This window comes from Periplaneta americana, unplaced genomic scaffold (assembly GCF_040183065.1).
Source record: "Periplaneta americana isolate PAMFEO1 unplaced genomic scaffold, P.americana_PAMFEO1_priV1 scaffold_52, whole genome shotgun sequence".
Taxonomy (NCBI): domain Eukaryota; kingdom Metazoa; phylum Arthropoda; class Insecta; order Blattodea; family Blattidae; genus Periplaneta; species Periplaneta americana.
The window spans coordinates 59,000-78,861 of NW_027185533.1; the positions used below are offsets into that span (position 1 = coordinate 59,000).

A 19,862-nucleotide genomic window follows, 5' to 3' on the forward strand; every position below is an offset into this window, starting at 1 on the left:
ATGCAGTGCTAAAAAAAAATTGGGTAATATGCGAAGCAGATTATCTTGCGCTGTTGTAAAAGTTGTTCCCTGGATCAGACGTCCTATTTTAATTATGTAATTACTTTATATTTATTTCTAACAGGTGGAGCGGAGCGAACGGGTACGGCTAGCTAACAATAAGTGAGAACTTACAATACAACAACAACAACAACAACAGCTGATAATCTGAAAGGGAACATAGTAATTTGGGGTGAATTAAAATGCAGCTTCCATTCGTTTAAAATTTCTTTAAATTTTAACTAAATATTAATGTAGATATTACCTCTAAAGGTAAATGGGGGCATGTTTCACAACGCTAACAAATTACAAATTAACAATATACAATTAACAACGGAAATATTACATATGCTTGTTAACTGTGTTTCACAATGCAATCTTATTCACTTGTATGTTTTAACGAACTTTACAAAATCGGCGAAACAAACTTACAAATACGCATAATTGGTTGAACAAAATCGCCAACGACAGTTTACAAAAATCACTAAGGATCAGAGGTAAAGTAGCTGTAATTTTAGAACTATCGATGGACATGTTTATATTTTTTTATATATATTTTATTTAGATTTTGCTACATCGGCGACAACGGAGTTTCGCGGCATGCAATTGGTCGAGCATACCAATGCATTAATTAGCCTACGACTTAACTGACGAAAGTTAGCGCGAAATTCATTCAAATAATTGATAAATAATGGATTTGACCCACGTAGTTATATGCAGTTGATAGAGCAGCTAACATGTCCATCCATTAAAATCAACTTCGCTCTCTGCTGGTCCATCAGTATATTTTATTGTTTCATCCATAACCTCGCCAACATTAGGGAACCCAGCAGGAGGAGCATAAAAATCCTTTGCCCGAGTAAGCACATTCGGTGATCAATAACCCGCCTCGAGTTTTTTCAATCTTGTAACAACATCAACTACCATGTGTGAACTTTTGCACACTGTAATCTTATAAATTCCGTTCTTATCTGCTAACGCAGGGAACTGAGAGCTACTATGCAACCAATGCAGTTCTCGCTTTGAGGTTAGGGCACCACTTTTCCCTTTCAGATGTTGCATGTGATGTCCCATATCTTGTAGGAGAGATTACAGCGAAATGGGATTCGGAACGACTTCAGAATACTGCGTAAGTAATGCCGACATTGCATTATTAAGTGATTGGTTTTCGGTGCAAAGTTTTTCTTCTTTAAGTGCGAGTATTTATTAAATACGTTCCTCGTATATAAGAACTAACGCGGTATTCTGAAGTATAGCGCGGGATTCATTCGAAACCTTTCATTAATATTCGTACAATGATACGAACGTGGCCGGAAAATTCTACGTTAGGCCTAAATGCAAAATCTTCGTCTGAGTCGCTAGAACTACTCAATAACATCACAACTGCTTCAGTGTAATTCTTAATGGTACCCTGTTACTATAAAATTGATTTTATACATATGTGTTTATTTTTTTCATTCACAATTAGAAGCTATTTCAACAGGGCTACTGTAGAAAATGTGCTAACTTCACTAGTAAAGTTTAGTTTACACGTTTGTAAAATTACTCCTTCGTTGTGAAACAAACATATCACTTGTAAAGAGCGCAAAATTTCATTCGTAAAGATTTGATTTCCTTTGTACAGTCCACCTTTACAAACAAAGATTGTGAAACAGAAGTTTACAAACAGAGTTCACAATTTCCAAAGATTGTAAACTTTGTGAAACACCCCACTGGTGAATCAGCACGCCGAGCTCGATCGAAATACAACCAGTTACTATTATTTCCCTATCGTTTTTTGACATTTGATTCCGCGTCCTACCCCTTTCATTCGTTACTAACCAACAACGCCAATAGCAGAAGGTAACGCAAAAACAGTCACCGGTTCCCCGATGCATGGCTTTCTCTCTCAATGTCAACTGAGAGTTAAAAATATTCATTATAATATGCACTTTCCACTCACTCCTCAGAATGTCTTCTTTATTTTTATTTATTTATTTATTTATTTATTTTTAAAGATATGTGAGCTACGTACTGTATGTCTGATGTTTTGCCATCGTACATTCAAATATTTATATTCACTGTACAGTACAGCGAACTGTTTATACTTACTGTACATGCTATAACTACTTCTCCCAACTCCGCTATTGCTATATTTCCTAAACTAAACGCTGATATTGAAATAACGCCTGGTCTGATAATGCAGTCTGTTTAAATTTCTACCGACCAAGTTCTGCCCTTCATCATGGGAAAACAACGAGCTTCTTTAAAGGATACAACTACTAGGACAGAGATATTTTCATTATGGAATTTGTACTACCCACTGAAATGTAGTAACTAATGGGATTTTAATTAGCCATATATGTACAGTATATTACATTCTTTACCTAAAATGTCTCTAACTTCTAGGGAGAGCGCGAGGTACGTTCACAATCCCCTGAATACATATTCCCTTCTTCGAGAAAACGCAGAGAAGTGAACCGTCTCATATGAATATGCTACCAGTCATAAGTTTCAATACGGAGCTGCAAGTACTTAAGAATTATCAATTACTCTACAATTATGCAGCGGCGTCATCATCCAAGCTATAGCTGGAATAGGGAAGGGAACATAATATCCCATAAGTCTTATTAGAACACGCTGGAAATAGTGACGTAAAAAAAAAAATCGCCAACGGCACGTGGTGTTCCCAAGCGGTCACCCATCCAAGTACTGACCACGCCCAATGTTGCTTGACTTCGGTGATCGGACGAGAACCGGTATTTTCAACATGGTATGGCCGTTGCCGATGAAACTGCGTAATCTGTAGGCACTTGAGGACGATGGGATTGGGGTGCACTCGATAAAACCTGCACTCGCTCACACACACACGTAAACTGCCTGCTTAGACTCTGTACCTAAATTACCAAGCTCGTTGGATGTCATTGGGATAGATGATAAATCTATCTATCAACGGCAGTTTGGTTACGTTTCAACGTCACACACTGCTGGATTGACACGGGATTAATAAAACAGCTAGTCGGCATTCTAAGTTAAGCCACAGGTGGATTGTTGTTCAACAGCGGAGCCTCCTTTCAACCACATGGTTGTGGAACTGTAGTCGGATTTTCGACATCATTTTCATGCCATACTACGGAACTTCACACAAACTTCAATTCACTTCTTGCACCGGCGGCTACTACGAATGGACTGAAGCTCGCTACTGACTAGGGGGGGGGGGACATTTGTCTCTTGATGGATTACGTGACAGATATATAAAGTATCAGTCGTATGTTATGAACCCGAGTTTCAATAAAGATAGATTACCCGTATGTCCACAGATTCTCAGTAGTGGCCTGCGGAAGGATTATGACCGCGGTCGACAAGTTACCTTCTAAGTTGTTTTCCCTCAACAATTAATGCTGCCAAGTGAGTAGGAATGACACCGCGCTCTCATATAAGTCGTACGAAACTATTAAGGAAACGAATTTGCCTCGTGGATCCAAGTCTCCCATGGACTGCCTATAATGTATTATCTATCCTAGAAGTGTTATCGGGGTGATTATTTAAATTTTCACTCGGTGGGAAACGCTGTTGTTCTTCATTCATCTACTCTGTTATGAATAACTTGTGGCCCTTAAAAGGGCCGGTTGCTGATTCCCTAGCAAGCACTCCCGCTTACTTGGAACTAGTGTATTTTGTGACGGCCTTGGTCCCTTCACTGACGGCGTGCTTGGCCAGCTCACCGGGTAGCAGGAGACGGACGGCTGTCTGGATCTCCCGACTGGTGATGGTCGACCGCTTGTTGTAATGCGCGAGCCGCGAAGCTTCCGCGGCGATGCGCTCGAAGATGTCGTTAACGAAGCTGTTCATGATGCTCATAGCCTTTGAACTGATTCCCGTGTCTGGGTGAACTTGTTTCAGAACCTTGTAGATGTAAATGGCGTAGCTCTCCTTCCTCTTGCGCTTCTTCTTCTTATCGCCCTTCGAAATATTCTTCTGGGCCTTGCCGGCCTTCTTGGCAGCCTTTCCGGAAGCTTTGGGGGGCATGGTGCTCGTCTGATGATGAGCCCGGAGGGAGAAAAATATTTAAGTCGCAGGGACAATGCCGTACTGCCTTCCCAGTGCGAGCCAATAGAAACAGCGCAAACGTTTGTGACTTTACGATTGGTCCGCTGTCGATTATTGACGTTGGCGTAAAAGTGAAGGTTACCGTCGGGCTCTATAACATATATGTATCTGACATCCCTCAACCCAACAACAATCAAGTGGGCCTGGCACAGTTTGCTGACGATGTTGCTTTCTGGGCCACCCATCCCCGCTTACGATCCGCCAGGGTACTAATAGACAACGCCCTGAGACAGTACACTGAGTGGGCCAACACCTGGAGAATTACCATCAACACCGAAAAAACCCAAACCTGTGTCTTCCGCCCCTCTTTAAAATCACGAATCACAAACAGACAACACATTACAATCGGACAAGCATTAATACCACTCCAACACAAATTAACATATCTAGGCATTCCACTCACATCAAAACTCTCTTGGACTACAATAGCGCAAACAATATGGGACAAATACAACAAAGCCACTAAAGCAGTAAGCTACCTAAGCGGCATTAGACGACAAGGCTGCCACGCCAACACATTACTACACCTATATAAAGCACTGGTTCGATCCCAGTGCACCTACTCCTCCTACTTTCTATTGCAATCTTCACCCTCAACACAAAAGAAATTTGAGTCCCGTGAAAGGAAATTATTGCGCCAGATATTTCGACTACCCAAACATACCAGAAACGACACAGTATACATCCACACCAAAACGAAACCACTCTCCACACACCTAATCCGAACAGTCACTAAATACACACACTTCGCACTACGTCGCTCATACACACAACATATGTTTAACAATCCTCCACACACCAACAAGAACACAACCATTGAAAAACTCCTACAAGCCTATCAAGATCACTTCAATCCACAAAATAACCATTAAACTCTCCCCCTCTCTCTCCCTCTCTACAAAACCCCTCGTCTCCCGGAGTCGGCTCATTCGCGGTCTGTCTCCCATAAATACCCCAAAAGAATGCCATCGTTGAGGAATGCACATACATGTCATAGACCAGAACCCGACACATACAATTAATAATCCACTTTCATCTACAACGAGAGGAAATCGAAATCAAATACCCCACCCACAACATAACGTACCAGCGAACATCTCTCCGACTGCTGGATAGCTGAAGTCAAAATGCCAACGCCCAAACACAAGGATAACAACAATATAAACAAATTGTGACTGCCCTCACCACTGCTTAGTGATGCATGATAGCTATCGTTGAATAATTAACAGTAAATAAATACATTCAAAATTCACGCAAGCCCAGTAAATAATTTACATCACAAACAGTTCATGGTCACTCCTCAAATAACAACAAATCAGAACTTAAAATCTGCTTCTTAAATCTTCTTTCTTACTTTCTACCCACCTGTCTTCTTTCCACGTCTCAATCTCAATCTCATAAAAGCCCTAAATATCCAACATTCTATTAACACTGCACTCACAAGCACTCACGGTCGAAGAGGGCATTGTAATGTAAGACCCTAAAACGACCGCTGGCTCTGCCAGCAATCAACTCTGACACCGGGCCCTGCATCATTTTGGGCGAGGCGTCGTTCTTGTAGTTAAACAGCTGCAAGTAGGAGTAGCATCATGTCGGGTCGTGGAAAGGGAGGCAAGGTGAAGGGAAAGTCAAAGTCTCGATCCAGCCGTGCTGGGTTGCAGTTCCCGGTAGGCCGTATCCACCGTCTTTTGCGTAAGGGCAATTACGCAGAGCGAGTTGGTGCCGGTGCGCCAGTCTACCTGGCCGCGGTGATGGAGTACCTGGCGGCCGAAGTTCTCGAGTTGGCTGGCAACGCAGCTCGTGACAACAAGAAGACTAGGATCATTCCTCGTCACTTACAGCTCGCCATTCGCAACGACGAGGAGCTGAACAAACTCCTGTCCGGCGTCACCATCGCCCAGGGTGGTGTGTTGCCCAACATCCAGGCGGTTCTCCTCCCGAAGAAAACCGAGAAGAAGGCTTAAGCCCCTTCTCCGTAAAACGGCCCTTTTAAGGGCCCCACTAACCTCACAAAAGTCAGAAATAGCCAGTATTGTTAATCCTCTCTCACGGCTTCGTAATGTAATTTCATTACGCGTGTCAACTTTCTCTCTCTCTCTATACCGGTGGGCTGATTTAATATCATCATTCTGTAATTTTGTGCTCTGAACGATGTCGTTGTCCCAGGTTCGCACTGAAGTACTTGAAACCGTTGTACATTTACTAGGCTATTGTGTGATAACACATTATACTGATGCATATAGAAAGGTTTCATTATTATTATATAATTTAACACAATACGAGTTAAATTAGATGATGATGCCAAGGTACATAGTTGGCTTCGAAATTTATGTAATATATTTCTATCATATTAGAGTAATGGAGATTATCGTGAAAATAATCACAAGTCCCCTTCTTTGGTGCCCATCGTGGTTTTAGACATATACGTTTGAATATACTAGTTTACTTTACTACATACTACGAATGAAACTAATTTTGAATAAGAAATCGATAACTGGTGAACAACTTACGGCGTTATAATAGAGTTCCTAATGCGTTTGTTTGTTGGTGCACATATTGGCCGCACGCGCAGGAACCCCAATACTGAGATGATGACATGACCTTCTCGTAGGAATCGAAGGCTTTGACAATTTGCGTTCGAATTTCCCCTCTCTCTGTCGTTTCGTTCGAACCGAAATGACGCAAGCTATACGTGGAAGTTGTCTGACAGGACGAAGTCCTGTGTTCTGACATGCGATGTGTACCTCTTCTCCCCAGTGTTTACCACACTGGATTCCTATGACCTAAAAGTTGGCATTGCAAAAACGTGGTGATGTGATGTTCAGTATGTGTCAATCCCCTCGGTTCCTTGTTACGGTCTGGTGAGCATTGCCTACCTGCGTTGTCATATTACCCACCAATTCTTCGGACAGTGATTATTGACTTACAGAAGTTTACAGTAACAGGTAACATAATCCGAGGAGCAAGGCTTCACAGAGGAATCCGGTCTTTCCACTTGATATACCAAGCGTTGGGGTCAGACCCATTTGAAAAACGGAGAGGCATTTCTTACAACGTCTTTTGCTGATACTGAAGTGCCCCTACGAAATAAGTTCTGTTTTCCGCACTGGCCTGTTGAGCTAGTGGTCACACAGTAAAGGTGAATTAAATTAATCTCGACAACTACTGCCCTTTTTAGACGGATTTTATGGCCCTGAAAAGGGCCGTTTTGCCGACGGATTCGGCAGCAGACGTGTGTAGGCAGTCTAACCGCCGAACCCGTAGAGAGTCCTCCCCTGCCTCTTCAAGGCGTATACCACGTCCATGGCCGTGACTGTCTTCCGCTTCGCGTGCTCGGTGTATGTTACAGCGTCACGGATTACGTTCTCCAGAAAGACCTTGAGAACACCTCTCGTCTCCTCGTAGATGAGGCCGGAGATACGCTTTACGCCTCCACGTCGGGCGAGACGACGAATGGCCGGCTTCGTGATGCCCTGAATATTATCTCGGAGAACCTTCCTGTGGCGCTTCGCTCCACCTTTGCCAAGACCCTTGCCTCCCTTGCCGCGTCCAGTCATGTTGCTCGTGTGACGAAGGTTAAAAGTGATCTCGACGGCTCAAGCTCAAGCTCAAAGTTGTTTGCCCAAAGGGCAACCTGTTTTAGGGTCTTACATATGCCCTCTTCAGGTTACGGTGTTTTGTCTGTAGCGACAGTTGAGTTGTGGTCCCGGCTAGGCTTCGCTCGTTGGACTCTCTACGGGTCAGCGTCTTCTCCGCTCACACCAGGCTGCTGCGTTGGCCTTGGATGCTGTTATCTTGCAGATTTATGTGGCTGGATGAAGCTGTTGTCTGTGTTGGTTGTGGTTTACTTTTGTCGCGCGGCCCTATGAAGGGCCGCTGTTGGTTGTTTGTCTGTGGTTGGTCGTGTCACGTTTCAGTGGTGCTAGTGATAGTTGTAGTTTGTTACCCACAAAGTGGTGAGCAACTTGTCTGCGTAAGAGCCGTCTTGCTGTCTGGTTAGCTGTTGCTAAAGTCGTTCGTCTTGTCTTGGGTTGGGCGTCTGTCGTGAGGAGTGAAATTGTGAACATCACAATTTCATCTCGCAGTCTGTTGATCTGTTGGTCGATGTAGCTTTCTATTTTCTGCATTGCAGATTTTAGAGCTGCTGCTACGATTTGTTCGGTGTTAGTCTGTGTCGGTTCCGTTGTTGGTTCTGTCGTGTCGGTCATTGTCGGGTTTACCGCACTGGCGTACGATATTCCAGGTCTTGGTTCGGGAAGTTGGATTGGACTGGATTGTGAGGGTTTAGGAATTGGTGGAGGGATCTGTTGGGGTGTTTGAACCGGGATGTGGGTTGGAGTTTGTTGGGTTGGGTTATGTCGGGGGTAGTTTGGACAGCGTGCTTGGCCCGTATAGTGGGTATCGCTCTTGCAGCTGGCGCAGAACTTGACTTGGTTGTCTGGTGGGTGTTTGCAGTGGACGGGATTTTTTCCGCAAGTGAAACACGTCTTGTCGTTTCGGCAGTCGGTTTTGTTATGTCCATACTGGGCGCAGTTCTGACACGGTCTGTGGAATACTGTCTCGTGGGCTGGCTCGACTTTGTAATTACGTCCGGCTATGTTGATTCCACATAGAAGTTGGTCGGCTGTGGTCACGTCTTGTACTATGAGTCGAACCATCTGCGTCGGCTGGTTAGTCTGGGCGGAAGTTATTCTAGAGGTGCGCTTGATTCCAGGGAACTTTTCCCGTAGAATCTGCAACAATTCGTCCTCCGGGATCTGGGTGCCGACATTCTTCATGACGACACTGATCTCTCGGTTTCGTGGAAGTCTTTGTCCTTGGTGAGATGGTGTATGGACGATGAAAAGTTGTGCGGACGGTCCAAAAGTTCTGGCCGGTATGGCTTTAACAAATCGTTCCGCCTCGTCAATCGTCGGGAAGGTAAGTGTCGTCGTTCCTGTAGAGTAGGCCCAGTATTGTCTCGGAGTTTCCATGTTTAAGTTGTTCTGTCTTATAAGCTTCTGGATGAACAGTGGGTTATTGTTGTCAGTCGTGTGTCTAGTGATTTTCACAGTCGTTCTGCTCTTGAGTCGTTCACTTGCGGCTGTGGTGTCTCGGTCTGGTGGTGGTGTGGGTGCAAGGGAATTCTGGGGAGCAGGTTGTGGACTGGGCGTGACCTTCTCGGCTGCCGTGGTCGAACCGGCGCTCGCGGTTGGTCGAGTCTTCTTCTTGCGCCGTGACTTGGCGTTCTGCCAGTCTTGGTCTACCTCTCCTTCGGATTCATTTGAACCTTCAGAAGAGGCAGATTCACTCGTGGTGTAAAAGTACGAGTCCTGAATGTGTTGCAGTGGAGGGGTTTCGGGTCTGGTGGTTTCAGAGGAAGGACCTTCTGAGGGCCGGTCGGGTTTAACGGATCGGGATGGTGCTGGAGGGTCAGTCGGTAGCGTCCAAGGTCCTTGTAGAGTTGCGGTCGGTGGCGCAATGTAGCGGGCTTTCTTCCCGAATTGCTTTGGGTCGGGTCTCGTAGCTTTCTGTAGTTTGAGTCGTGTCGAGAATGTGAACACTCTCGTTCTTGGTCCAAGTGTCAATGTGTCGGCTCGATGAGGAGGTTGGAGCGTCGCTAGTAAGTCTGGGTCAGCGTCTTCGACCATTACTGATCGGTTCGCTCTTTCAGACGGCCAGTTTTTTAGTTCGGTCCACGGGTCTAGTGTTGTCAATTTAGTCTGTAGCGTAGTGGTCTCATGGGAGTCAGTTGTAGGTTGGTCGAGTGTAGTCACAGTCGTGGTAGAGTGAGTCTTCTTTTTCTTCTTTCCCTTCTTCGTAGTTGTCGGAACGATGAAAAGTTGCCCGCCGTGATCGTCCGTGACGACTGCTGCGTCAGGTGGTTGTCGCGGCGGTCCGCGCCCGCCGCTGCTGGTGCTCATCTCAAGGCCAAACTGCGATGCTGTGACGCGAAGTTCTCGGAGATGCAGTGGAGCCTCTGTTGTACGTCTCTGTACCTCGTCCGTCGGCAGAATGATGTGATGATGATCTCGACGGCGGGTCATTTTTTGGTTTATATACTAAAACCCGCGGACCAATCACATTACGGAAGGGGCGTGGCTTCTCAACGGGCGAAGACATAAATACCCCTCTTGGGGGCAGCGGGCGCGACTGTATTGCGTCAACTTGGGTTGCGAGGACGAAGGAGTAAGCGATGGCACGTACGAAGCAAACTGCGCGTAAGTCCACGGGAGGCAAGGCTCCACGAAAGCAGCTGGCAACGAAGGCCGCTAGGAAGAGCGCACCGGCTACTGGAGGCGTGAAGAAACCCCATCGATACCGACCTGGTACAGTTGCTCTTCGCGAGATCCGTCGTTACCAGAAGAGCACCGAGCTCCTCATCCGCAAGCTGCCTTTCCAGCGCTTGGTGCGTGAAATCGCTCAGGATTTCAAAACCGACCTCCGTTTCCAGAGCTCAGCCGTAATGGCCTTGCAGGAGGCAAGCGAGGCATACCTCGTCGGTCTCTTCGAGGATACCAACCTTTGCGCCATCCACGCCAAGCGCGTGACCATTATGCCCAAGGATATTCAGCTGGCTAGGCGCATCCGCGGCGAGAGGGCTTGAATTAACAAAGGTACTCCTGCCCGCAAAAAGGCCCTTTTCAGGGCCACTAGTTATTTCTCGGAAGAGCCGGTTGTACCGTACTCCAGGTCTCGTTCCTACTACCCTCAGTTCAAGGTCACCTCAATAATATAAATGGTTTCTCCCTTTCCATTCCTCACCGTATCAGCATTTTCCCACAGCCTGTTTGACAAATATCGCAATGTATCCTATAGGTTAATAAACAATTTTTTAATAGAACGATGGATAACAAAGTTTCTTAGGAAAATTAAAAAAAAATTTCACAGTTCTATAATATTGCACATTATATATATTTACCAAATTAAGGGTTAACGCCGCCGGGACGAGTGATCCTCCGTCCGACCGATCACAAGCGCCAAGGCTCAAAGTGGTCCAGAAAGCAAATCTAGCTGGACTAAAAATGTGACATATTTCCATGAAACTTCGCACTATAGTCACTACTGTATAAGAGGAGAAACTACCCCTTTATAGACGATGCGTTTTGACAAAAATTAGTGACTTGTCTCATATATAATATATTGTTTTAATGAAACTTTACACAGTACTTACATGTAGCTCGTTTATACTATATTGGATACAAAATGTGATTATGATTGTATAAGAGTAGCTACTTGTCTCCTATCTAACATTTTTTACTTTCACGAAACTATAACTGTGACTCATTATTTTCGATAGTACAGACGTGGTCTGCTTAGGAAAGGACAAGCGGAAGACTGTGACCTTTGTGACCTCGGGTGGGTATTACGATAACATTTATAACCGTCACCCTGATAAGCATCCGAGCAGCTTATTTCACAAAAGGAGTTTGAATACAAACAATTCCTTCAATCTACTACGATTATTACAATAACTGATTTCATTAATCTCCTCTCTTCTTTAGCAAAATATAAATTACCTTCAATTGGTCGATTCAGCAAACTTGTTCATAAAACTTATCGCTATTGCGTCACGTTTCGCAATTTTTCTAAAGTAAAAACAAAAACACGAACAAACGCCTACTCCTTTAACCTCATCGCTCTCTTATCTCTAGAATCCCGGGGGGTAGAGAACCTGAATTCTCTGTGGTGTGAAACAAAGCAACCCGCAGGAGCAATGACACGTTCAATTGTCCTAATAATAGAAAAAAAATTACACGTCATTTAGTGTATTCAGAACATTTTTACAGGACCGTGTAGGATATTCACTCTCCTGTCGAATAGTTTCGGCGGCTGGTAGGCGATACGCATTAATTAAAATAATACTTGCGTACCTTGTTCAGGACAGTGACTGTGCTACTTTCTTTCTTTCTTTCTTTCTTTCTTTCTTTCTTTCTTTCTTTCTTTCTTTCTTTCCTTTATTTGTAGCTTATTGATGACACCAGATGCCATAACGGAAATGCCGTGATGGTATGTTTGTTTAATATTCAAAATCAAGTGACAGACGCTATTTGACTTTGCGGTGGAGGGGATAGGGACCTGATCTCGGATGTTCCGAGAGATGCCGGCGCACAGTTGTCCAGAACGCAAAACTATGTAAGAAAATCAACTTCATCATAACCGAAGTTTAAGTAATATCTAGGCTTAAACAAAAGCTAGGCATTGTGCACAACAACATACAAAACATCAATATCAGTAAGAGGTGGGACAAAACATGAGTTTTTTTTTTTTTTTTTTTTTTTTTTTTTTTTTTTTTTTTTTTTTTTTTTTTTAAGTCACGCTCTTCAGTTGATTTTTGTTCGTGGGGTCAGTGGCTGTTTTATATTGTTAAACCTTCCCTTATGGAGGTCATAGGACAAGATGTGTACTTTCATTTAATACGCGAAAAGCAATCTATAATACGTTAGCATTCATTTAATTGGCACGTTTACTGAGATTTGTGCAACTAGTTTTTTTTTTTTTTTTTTTTTTTTACGACATATTTAACAGGCTGTGCATTACAAGTAAACCTGAGTTAACTTTCAATTCTTCTACCCACACATTAATCAAATATTAAACTCTATACGGCTTAAAATTTAGCTGCTACATCCTGCAAACTTAGATGTTATATTCATCTCTTGGTGGCGCTTTACGAATTCGACAGCAGCCACTTTTCAGAGTCTGGATGAAGGAGCTTAATTTCTCCAAGAAAAATTCAACACTTCTTGAACATATAATGAACAACTAAATTATGGAGTATATCCATGAATCTAGCATTTTGTTACCAACTGCGAAAAATATGGCAGGCTAGTCATCTTTTAGGAGCATAATTTCTATTAAAACATTAAAAATTATCAGAAACACTAATTTTTCCCTAATTCCCTAATTACACGAGCATAATTCGTTTTTGCATAGATGCGTATAAAATTTCATGGAAATATGTTACATAGGGGAGAAATTATTAACTCTGTATAAATGTAGCCTCTAAACACAAGAAGTAGATTCCCATATAAAAACCATTATCTGAATTTATGCTACCTGTAACTATACTGTGTGAAATATAATGTAAATATTTCAGTTAAGATAGAAATTATTAATTTAGTCTATAAAGCACTTCCGATACAACTCTTCACACAATAATAATAATAATAATAATAATAATAATAATAATAATAATAATTATAGTAATAGTAATAATAATAATAAGAAGAAGAAGAAGAAGAAGAAGAAGAAGAAGAAGAATACACACTCGCCCGAATACAGAAATGTGAAGGGTCAGCAGGACAGAGTATTTGAGAATCATATCATATCATATCATAATATATATTCCTTACATTCATGTTAACAACCCTTAAATGTGCAAAACTTCATATCTCACACTAGTTTATTAAAAAAGGTCGGACTGTAAAGAAAACAACTATCGCAATTTTCATATTTTAAGATTCCCTGCAGTTTATACAATTTCATTTATACCACTTAGGATGTATTCATTAAGGATATGCTAATTTTTAATGAACACACACACACACACACACACACACACATCTATTATACTAAACATAAACCCACAAGAGAAAACAATACTTGTATTAACTGTAAACATTTTTCTTCCTTTCTTTATTTTTAGCAGAATCCTCCATTTCACCCTTTATCTCACTAGATGCGCTTCCCGCAGACATTCTTCATTATATGTTTCACACACCACTTCGTAACACTTGCAGCGGTTGACTTTTGTTTTCTTGTCTTTTTCTCTAGGGTATATTGTACATAGTGCTCGGTATCGGTGCTCGTTCACGTGATATTTTACCTTTGTTTTTCTTGCTAACTCCTGCCAATTTTTCTGATATTTCCCGTAGTTGATTGGTCAAGTACTGCGGATTGATTCCCGGTTATAACAAACACACCTACACTACATTCCAATGATTTCTGACTCGTTACTGCACATTTTAGAAACACTGTACGGAAGCACACGCAGTCTCTCGTAAATCAACAGGTTACAACAGAGACTTACACTTGCAAACGCGTGGGGATTTCAGAAAATTTCTTACTATTTCAGTACCTTTAACTGTACAACAGATTTTGTTTTCTCGAAAAAGAAAGGTCAACGTTACTATTGACAAAAGACAGAAACGTACGATTACAATACCTTTATTTTAAACAATCTTAGAGGTGGTCTGGGAATTCCTAAACTCACCACGCGACTACTTAACCCTAGACAGGTAATCATCACTGTACTCATGTTAAAGGTAAGCATTCGTAATTTTTACTACTCACATTTTAATTAACTGAAATCAACTCAATATCACACATTTAACAACTTTTACACTTTTCGTAGCCATTAGTGTTCATTTAATTTTAAGTTTGTCATAAAGTCTTTACGTTCATGTTATTGTCCTATTTACAATTAGTGCAAACAACAGCGCGATGTTCTCTGCAGAACCCCTTTTTGCAAAGTCCACAAAATGTTGTCATCATTCTCCTCTTCTTTGCAGGACATTTATAGCAAACAGTACGTTCACCATCTGGCTGCATTACCTGGCATTGTTGTTGCACAGCAATGTTCAGATGTTCTTCAATTGTTGCCCGCAGAGATCGGTGTAAAGTAGGACGTGCAAAGCGGTGCTGCATCCACGGTTTTGTCAGCTCTTCACACAATTGGAAAATGAATTGTTTTCTTGATATTGTTTTCTGAGTTCTTCTAACTATAAATTATCCATGAATTTATACTTGCAATATTTAGCATGTTGTAAAATATTGCTAGTGGCCAGCGCCTCGTCTTTCTATTGCAGGAAAGATTGTGGCACATTTGACATAGTGTATCTACACCACCTTTAGTCCCATTGTAAATAATAATAATAATAATAATAATAATAATAATAATAAAGGCTTTACATATAACGTGTTGCTTACTGTTGTCATTGCAGTCCACGTCGGTGGGGGTGGGGGGGTTTCTTTCTCCTCCTCCTTCCTCTAAAAAGAGCAGTTACCAGGGTCTAAGGAAGTGAATGCCCTTTTCTTTCTGGGCTCATCCCTACATTTGTCTTAGCTCCTTAGGGAAAACCACGGAAAACCCTCAGGCTTGCGAATAGACTGAATGAATGAGAGGAGAAACTTTAAAGGTACGTGAAAACACGTCCATGCAAGGGAGTTGGGACTGTGAAAAATTGAATATGTGAAATCCAAGACTGTATTTGCCAGGCGAGCAAAGATGAAGAAGAAGAAAGGCTTACGTATGACGTGTGGCTTACTGTTGTCATTGCAGTCCGCGTCGGCCAGCGGTGGGAGGGGGGGGGGGTCAATATACCTGCACATATCAGTTCAAATTATAAAAACCTCTTAATGCTACTGCGGTACTATTCCATTGCCGAACACAATATGAAGAAATTAGCAGATCCCTGAACTGAACTCTTATTACTCTGAAATTACCGCGCAGTACAATTATAGCTATGACGCATTGCAAGCGTTAGTCACCATATCGATTTGCTAAGCAAATTTAATCCCTTTAGAGCATGTCCCCCCCCCCTCCTCCTCCATATCAGCCAACAACATACTGGATGAAGAAGACTCCTGCAAAAGGGACGAATTAAGATTTAATTTTATTTTAATGATAGACTAACATTGCAAAGTTCCAAAATAATTTTTTGCATTCCTTCATTACACTAGTCGTACAAAATTGCGGTCGTATCTCGTACTATCTATACTAATAATAAATCTGTAGCCGAAATTTTTCTGGTAAGTTTCGATTTTCCAAAAGTAATTGGTCCTAACATATATAATTAACCACCCTGAAACCGAAAATCGCATTTTTGAAATTTTTGTTTGTATGTCTGTCTGTATGTTTGTTACCTTTTCACGCGATAATGGCTGAACCGATTTATATGAAAACTGGAATATAAATTAAGTTTGTTGTAACTTAGATTTTAGGCTATATGGCATTCGAAATACATTATTTAAAAGGGGAGTTATAAGGGGGCCTGAATTAAATAAATCGAAATATCTCGCTTATTATTGATATTTGAGAAAAAATGTTACATAACAGATGTTCCTTTAAAAATGATTTCCGTTAAGTTTTATTTTTTTACAACATTTTGATAGGACTGATATTTAATGAGATAAATGAGTTTTAAAATTAAAATAACGCTATCTAAGACGGTGCAATGAATTAAGAACAAATGACTTCGTCTATAAGGGGCCTTGGACAACAACAATCGAAACAGGGGCCTTGGACATCAACAAACAATCGAAAGCTATTAAACATAGCCTACAGGGAATGTTTCTGTGTTTGTATGAAGTAATATCACAAGCTCGTAAATTAACTGATTTGTATAATTAGTTATTATTTCACCATTGGAAACTGTAGTTTCTCTAGATGGACATAATGCTATAATGTTATTACAGTAACGTCTGAGTAAATCGAGGACAGGTAAGATTAAAATAGCTTCTTATGCACAGAAAATTTGATAGGCTATTTTGTACATTCGTTTTCTGTATTTCTTAAAATAATATTTATGTACACGCATTTTAATCTCAGAGAATTAACGAACAACGAGAGTGTATTGATTTAGTATGCAGTAATAGTACTTTAGCTTGGCAATCCATTATTTTAATAATTCATATTTTAACTATGCTCAATTGAATCGTGTTAAAATACATAAAATATATATGCAATAAATGCAGTGCTAAAAAAAAATTGGGTAATATGCGAAGCAGATTATCTTGCGCTGTTGTAAAAGTTGTTCCCTGGATCAGACGTCCTATTTTAATTATGTAATTACTTTATATTTATTTCTAACAGGTGGAGCGGAGCGAACGGGTACGGCTAGCTAACAATAAGTGAGAACTTACAATACAACAACAACAACAACAACAGCTGATAATCTGAAAGGGAACATAGTAATTTGGGGTGAATTAAAATGCAGCTTCCATTCGTTTAAAATTTCTTTAAATTTTAACTAAATATTAATGTAGATATTACCTCTAAAGGTAAATGGGGGCATGTTTCACAACGCTAACAAATTACAAATTAACAATATACAATTAACAACGGAAATATTACATATGCTTGTTAACTGTGTTTCACAATGCAATCTTATTCACTTGTATGTTTTAACGAACTTTACAAAATCGGCGAAACAAACTTACAAATACGCATAATTGGTTGAACAAAATCGCCAACGACAGTTTACAAAAATCACTAAGGATCAGAGGTAAAGTAGCTGTAATTTTAGAACTATCGATGGACATGTTTATATTTTTTTATATATATTTTATTTAGATTTTGCTACATCGGCGACAACGGAGTTTCGCGGCATGCAATTGGTCGAGCATACCAATGCATTAATTAGCCTACGACTTAACTGACGAAAGTTAGCGCGAAATTCATTCAAATAATTGATAAATAATGGATTTGACCCACGTAGTTATATGCAGTTGATAGAGCAGCTAACATGTCCATCCATTAAAATCAACTTCGCTCTCTGCTGGTCCATCAGTATATTTTATTGTTTCATCCATAACCTCGCCAACATTAGGGAACCCAGCAGGAGGAGCATAAAAATCCTTTGCCCGAGTAAGCACATTCGGTGATCAATAACCCGCCTCGAGTTTTTTCAATCTTGTAACAACATCAACTACCATGTGTGAACTTTTGCACACTGTAATCTTATAAATTCCGTTCTTATCTGCTAACGCAGGGAACTGAGAGCTACTATGCAACCAATGCAGTTCTCGCTTTGAGGTTAGGGCACCACTTTTCCCTTTCAGATGTTGCATGTGATGTCCCATATCTTGTAGGAGAGATTACAGCGAAATGGGATTCGGAACGACTTCAGAATACTGCGTAAGTAATGCCGACATTGCATTATTAAGTGATTGGTTTTCGGTGCAAAGTTTTTCTTCTTTAAGTGCGAGTATTTATTAAATACGTTCCTCGTATATAAGAACTAACGCGGTATTCTGAAGTATAGCGCGGGATTCATTCGAAACCTTTCATTAATATTCGTACAATGATACGAACGTGGCCGGAAAATTCTACGTTAGGCCTAAATGCAAAATCTTCGTCTGAGTCGCTAGAACTACTCAATAACATCACAACTGCTTCAGTGTAATTCTTAATGGTACCCTGTTACTATAAAATTGATTTTATACATATGTGTTTATTTTTTTCATTCACAATTAGAAGCTATTTCAACAGGGCTACTGTAGAAAATGTGCTAACTTCACTAGTAAAGTTTAGTTTACACGTTTGTAAAATTACTCCTTCGTTGTGAAACAAACATATCACTTGTAAAGAGCGCAAAATTTCATTCGTAAAGATTTGATTTCCTTTGTACAGTCCACCTTTACAAACAAAGATTGTGAAACAGAAGTTTACAAACAGAGTTCACAATTTCCAAAGATTGTAAACTTTGTGAAACACCCCACTGGTGAATCAGCACGCCGAGCTCGATCGAAATACAACCAGTTACTATTATTTCCCTATCGTTTTTTGACATTTGATTCCGCGTCCTACCCCTTTCATTCGTTACTAACCAACAACGCCAATAGCAGAAGGTAACGCAAAAACAGTCACCGGTTCCCCGATGCATGGCTTTCTCTCTCAATGTCAACTGAGAGTTAAAAATATTCATTATAATATGCACTTTCCACTCACTCCTCAGAATGTCTTCTTTATTTTTATTTATTTATTTATTTATTTATTTTTAAAGATATGTGAGCTACGTACTGTATGTCTGATGTTTTGCCATCGTACATTCAAATATTTATATTCACTGTACAGTACAGCGAACTGTTTATACTTACTGTACATGCTATAACTACTTCTCCCAACTCCGCTATTGCTATATTTCCTAAACTAAACGCTGATATTGAAATAACGCCTGGTCTGATAATGCAGTCTGTTTAAATTTCTACCGACCAAGTTCTGCCCTTCATCATGGGAAAACAACGAGCTTCTTTAAAGGATACAACTACTAGGACAGAGATATTTTCATTATGGAATTTGTACTACCCACTGAAATGTAGTAACTAATGGGATTTTAATTAGCCATATATGTACAGTATATTACATTCTTTACCTAAAATGTCTCTAACTTCTAGGGAGAGCGCGAGGTACGTTCACAATCCCCTGAATACATATTCCCTTCTTCGAGAAAACGCAGAGAAGTGAACCGTCTCATATGAATATGCTACCAGTCATAAGTTTCAATACGGAGCTGCAAGTACTTAAGAATTATCAATTACTCTACAATTATGCAGCGGCGTCATCATCCAAGCTATAGCTGGAATAGGGAAGGGAACATAATATCCCATAAGTCTTATTAGAACACGCTGGAAATAGTGACGTAAAAAAAAAAATCGCCAACGGCACGTGGTGTTCCCAAGCGGTCACCCATCCAAGTACTGACCACGCCCAATGTTGCTTGACTTCGGTGATCGGACGAGAACCGGTATTTTCAACATGGTATGGCCGTTGCCGATGAAACTGCGTAATCTGTAGGCACTTGAGGACGATGGGATTGGGGTGCACTCGATAAAACCTGCACTCGCTCACACACACACGTAAACTGCCTGCTTAGACTCTGTACCTAAATTACCAAGCTCGTTGGATGTCATTGGGATAGATGATAAATCTATCTATCAACGGCAGTTTGGTTACGTTTCAACGTCACACACTGCTGGATTGACACGGGATTAATAAAACAGCTAGTCGGCATTCTAAGTTAAGCCACAGGTGG

The 19,862-nt window shown here is 41.1% G+C and overlaps 2 non-coding genes across 2 annotated transcripts; both read right to left on the reverse strand.

Annotated features, from left to right (window-relative positions):
- Positions 1–2,686: 2,686 nt before the first annotated feature.
- Positions 2,687–2,805, reverse strand: LOC138694137 (5S ribosomal RNA). Its single transcript, XR_011330812.1, has one exon. It is a non-coding gene; the product is annotated as a 5S ribosomal RNA (ribosomal RNA).
- Positions 2,806–19,483: 16,678 nt separating this feature from the next.
- Positions 19,484–19,602, reverse strand: LOC138694138 (5S ribosomal RNA). Its single transcript, XR_011330813.1, has one exon. It is a non-coding gene; the product is annotated as a 5S ribosomal RNA (ribosomal RNA).
- Positions 19,603–19,862: the final 260 nt, after the last annotated feature.